The sequence below is a fragment of the Marmota monax genome, unplaced genomic scaffold (assembly GCF_021218885.2).
Source record: "Marmota monax isolate L192 unplaced genomic scaffold, Marmota_monax_Labrador192_F-V1.1 WCK01_AAM20220418_F8-fsc00041, whole genome shotgun sequence".
NCBI lineage: Eukaryota > Metazoa > Chordata > Mammalia > Rodentia > Sciuridae > Marmota > Marmota monax.
In genome coordinates, this window is record NW_026695238.1 from 6,017,767 (window position 1) to 6,023,072 (window position 5,306).

Below are 5,306 nucleotides of genomic sequence, written 5' to 3' on the forward strand. Positions count from 1 at the left end.
AGTTGCCTAATTTCATAGAAAATAAAAATGAGATTTCATGCAGTTTGAAGGGTCACATACAGAAACTGCCCTGTGACTTGGCTCTTTTATCTCCAACCCTAGTGGGCAGATACAGAATGTCAATAGCAAATCCAATATTTGTACAAAGGTTTTCTGAATTCTGGGGTGTCCCATATTCTGCCTTACAGCATCTATTTGGGAAGAAAGAAATTCAATTCCACTTGATGGGAGATCTAAATTTGACTTATGTACATACTCTGTTTTGAACTTTTGACTATAACCTTGCACCATTAATCACTGGCAGTCAGCTGTATGTTTACAGTTTACAATGAATTTTCACATTTACTATCTAAATGTGATACTCACTTGCAACTACCCTGGGATGTTGGTGTTGGCAAGTTTAAAAACAGAAGCGAGATGGATCCGGAGGATGTGGGTGCATCAGATGGGGCTGTCTAGGAATTCCTTGTTCCTCCAGATTTATCTTGAATTCATGATACCTTGATCAATAAATACCTCAGGGGCCTATTTTCTGGGAATACGTGGTATCTTCCCACTAGGGTTGGAGATAAAAGAGCCACATCACAGGACAGTTTCTGACTGTGAACCCTCAAACCGCATGAAATCTCCAATTGTGTTTTTTAGGACAGGAGAAGAGAGAGTTGAGTGCTGGGATTCACTGAGAGCTTCCTCCTAGAGGGGAGACTTGGGCAGGACCTTGGAGCCCCAGCAGGATTTACATAACAATAGTGCCCAAATCACAGGGGAACCTTCATTCTTTTCTTTTATATAAGATCTACACTTTATAAAACATTTTTATATTCACTATCCCACTTAATCCTTTTGAGAGCCTAACGCTTTAAATGTATAGTTCTCCTGGGGTTAAGAGAGCCAGTGTAATCCCTGAGTATTACCCATTCTAGAGAAAATTATTTTGAATGCTAGCTTCTTCTATTAAGGTGAAAATTAAATTCTCAAGAAGTAGGGCATGGGTATGTGGGGGCAAGAAAGGACTGCGTTGAGCTCTGTAGCCCAGAGTCCCTTGTCTCTCCTCTGTCATTCTGCAGAGGCAGCCATCTCCTAGGGGCACTAGGTGAAGAGATGGAATGGAATCCGATCGTGCTAATTGTGCATTAAACTGCTCTAAGATTACCAAAGTGCCCAGTGATCAGAAACATGTTTTATCAACACCAACTTCTTTTGTCATTGAATAAAAATCAGAAAAGATGACATTTTGTGAGTTAATGTCATGACTTGGGCATTTGAACATATTTCAAAAAGTGTGTTGCAGATTAGTATCCTTTTTAAAACAAGAGGATTTTCAAACTAGTCTGTAAATGGTTAGATCCCACTTCTTCCATTGATGGAAATGCCACCTCCAGATTTTTAAACTTCATAGCAGCAATGTAGTGATAAAGGAAATAAGCACAGACCCTTATTATTTATCTTAATTTTCCAATCAGCTCAGCCACTGATCTGTCTAAAGAAGTTCCATATTATCTTGGACCTGTAGGTCTCCATCTGATCTGTAGTTTCTATGTATCTCTGAATTTCTGGGGCTGCTCTTATTGGCATAACTATTAAATGGCTAGCATTAGGACTGGTTTCTATGGTTGCAGAGTGAAAGATGAGTTTTCTATTATATTTTCTAGCACAATGTGAGCAAGAACAACAGCCAAGCCTGCTGGGGAGAGTCCAAATGTGAAATTTAAATATAGAGCCAGGAATTGAGGATCAGGTGGGAGATGAAACTGGGAAGCTGGACGTGAAGAGATAGGGACCATCAAGAGTCTGGTGTGTGGGTGGCCTGAGCAGGAGGCCCTGGCGCACAACCAACAGCACTGCACCCAGCACGAAGAATCAGCTCGGCCACCTTCACCAGGTCTCCTGAGCCAGGCTCAAATATGATGGCTTGGCTGCCAAATGGGCACTTTTGTGTAGGTTGATTATTGGGAAATGGTGAAAGAGTTGGTTTTCAGACATAGGAGGAATAAGTAGGAGAGCGGGTAGGGACAATCAGATGAGTGAGACTCATTGTTCACTGAGGATGAGTCCCGATGGCCAATTGGTGAATTGGGAAAAGCACTCTCATTATCCTCCCACTGTGAAGTGACTTCACTTGCAGCCTAGACCCACTTCACAATTGGGTTTAAGAATGGAGGCCTGTCGCACTCAGAGCGGTACCAGTAACCTGGCCAATCTTCAGTCACCTCATGTCAGGGTTTTTTTAACCTGAACCAAGAAGTCGGTTCCAATGGGAACTGAAAGATCGTACTAGTTGGTACATTAAGCAGTAATTTGCTGAATAGGACATCAGAGCCTCGTAAGAGCTAAGGAAGCTGCTCAAGGGCCTAGCCTCATCACACTACAGTGAGAAGACTGTCTGGCTTTTCTTATATATGATATGCTCAGATTATGATGTAACAAGGCCATAAGGCTCTGTCGCCAGCACTCTGATAGCTGTTCAGCTTCACTATTAGCCCTGCTTTAAGATAAATGAAAGACAAAATTCTTGAAAAACATTATTGGATATTTTGGTGATTACTGTAAAATTGTCAACACATTTATATCATCTTGAAAGTGCTAGACTTTTCATCAAAAGAAAAAAGGAGCAAATCAGTTGGAAACAATATACCAATTTAGAGAATTTTTTATTATTCCATTTCTCATGCTAAAGTGTATATAAAAAATACCCTTTAAGGGCAAACTATTGACTGAAGTTATAATTTAGTTTTCCAGGACTCCAGGGAGTTGTCTTTCAGGGAAAAAAAAATGACAATGTTTTTCATTTCCTTTCTTGGTACATGTGCCAAATGTACTGAACACACACTGTGTGCAAAGACTTCTGTGCGGAAGTCCCCTTCCCCTGCCTGGAAGCAAAGAAATAACCACAAATGAGAAAAGTATAAAATTAGCATTAAGTACTGGGACCCAGGGCATGACTAAGCCATTCTGCTTTCAGGGGATGGGGGCGTGGGAAGGCAGCAATAGAATGTCTTTGCCAAATTGCTGCCATCTATGTGGCACCTCGCTGATGCATACACTCTATTCGGGACCACAGAAATGTCAAGGCTGAAAAGAACATAAACTGTCCTTCACTTTGAGCAGCTGACCTTAAGTAGGATCTGTTCCCTGGGACAGCTTTGACTTCACCTAAAGCCCCTTTGTGTTTGTAACTGACATTTGCACCTCTGAGGGACCCATCCATTTTATTCTGTCCTCAAAGTACCTACGGATGCTGGCCCTGTCCTTCACTCCTGCCATAGTGTGGGTGGCTGTCACCATATTCTGGCTTTTTAAGAATAAAATTGTTATTTACAGGGGGCCATCTGTGGAGAGAGCAGGATGGAGACAATACCAAAAATCAAAAGGCTTAGAAAAGTTTGACGTGGTGAAAAAGCCATGCTCCTCCAGTTTCCACCTAGAGACCTTGGGGCAAGTTGCTTGACTCTCTGTGTCTGTAAAATGGGAGCAATAACAGCACCTACCTCACAAATCATTGTGAATATTGCCTAAGAGGTAGTGTCTGCCAAGCTCAGCCTGGAATATGTTAAATGATCTTTAAAGGATAGAAATTATTCATTTTTGTGGAGGGGAAGAAATGTGTTTGGAAGCCCTAATCATCAACTTAGAAATCGATTTTCAGTTGAGGAGCCGAGAAACCTGTCCACTCTATCTGAGAAGGTGATATACAGACAGACAATGGCCAGATTCCATATAATATAGAACTCTGACCTGTGATCTGAAGTCACCAAGTCCAGGAAGCCAACCTATCTGTAGTCACTAACTCAAGAAGGATAACTACTATCTGCATCCATCAATCCGGGAAACCAAACAATAACCCCTTGAGCAATGAGCCGGACTGCCAGGACTTGATTAATAACTGGCAACTGCCCCAGTATTTGCTCCAGCTTCCAATTTAGGACCAACCGGAACAAACCAAATATGCACCCTTGATCAATCACATAGACGGCTCCACTTGATAAGCCATCTCCTGAGCCCCCAGGCCACAGCCTCCAGTCAAGGCTCACCTGAAGCCTTCCATTTTCTTCACTCCAGTGTTCCTGCTCCTCTGCCTGTGTGTGAGTCTCCACCCAAAGCAGCTGATGGTGACATTTCCGCTGTCACAACAGGCTCTGGACGATAGTCTTTGCTTGTTCTGATGCAGGCGGTCTTTGTTCATTTCCACACACGCCTCAAACACAAGGCTAGGCTGTCGTAACCAGGGTGGAGGTGGAATCACCTGTTGGCTCATCATTGCAGGCCCTGGTCTGGTTAGGGTTAGGGTTAAGGACCCAGCACAGAGACTGCTCTGTAGAGGTATAAATGAATGAATACAAACTCCTCTCTTCAAAACCCACCAGATTACCTCCAGCACGTAGTGAGGAAGTGAAAACTGGCAAAGGAGGGACTTCTCCCGAGAGAAGAGCTCAGGCACAGGAGAGCGCGTGGGAAAGGAACCTATCTTTCTGCTGTGTCCTTGGAGTTCTGAGAGCCACATGGGCTCCTTTTCTGCAGCCTAAAGACAGCAGTGATGCCCAGTCATAAGGTGTTTCTGGGGATCTAATGAGATCCTCTGGCTGAAAGGAGTCGAATGAGGTCTGGGGGATAAAGGAAATTTGTTTTTCTTTGCATTTTTATTGCCCTGTTTATATACTTTCTACTATGTATAACTTTTAAAATGTAGGGCATGAGAAACCACTCTCAACCTTACAATGCTCTCTATATACATTGAATGCTACTTCTTAAAGGAAATGAGAAATAATCTTCCATTTTATCAAATTTTATTTCAATATTCCATTTGAGGAATATTTTATCCATTCAATAATAAATAACATTGACATTACTAACATGGACTTTTAATACATAAAGTATGCAATTTTCTAATTTAAATTTGAATGTGATTTCTTTATTCAGCAAATATGTATTTTGAACCTTTCTTTGCAAAGCATTGTACTACTCAGAATGAGAAGGTTTATCAAGGTGTACAAGAGACTGAACTTTCTTTCAGGGATTGGACCATATAAGCAATTAAAAAAAATCCCCAGATATAAGCAACTGGTCCTCCACACTTTGAGTGTCAGGAAAGCTGTTACTAACATGGAGTTGGATGCAAGAGTCCAATGAAGATTCTCACTATCCTAAAAACCCAGCTCCCTTAGCTTTAGCCATCAGACAATCTGTCTGCCATCCTCTGTTATGAATCCACAGCAAATTTCTAATTATAACTTGGCTTTTGGTGTGGGTATGCCTATGAAAAGAGTATTCCCTGATCAATGAAAATTTCAGTTATTTCTGATTTTGAA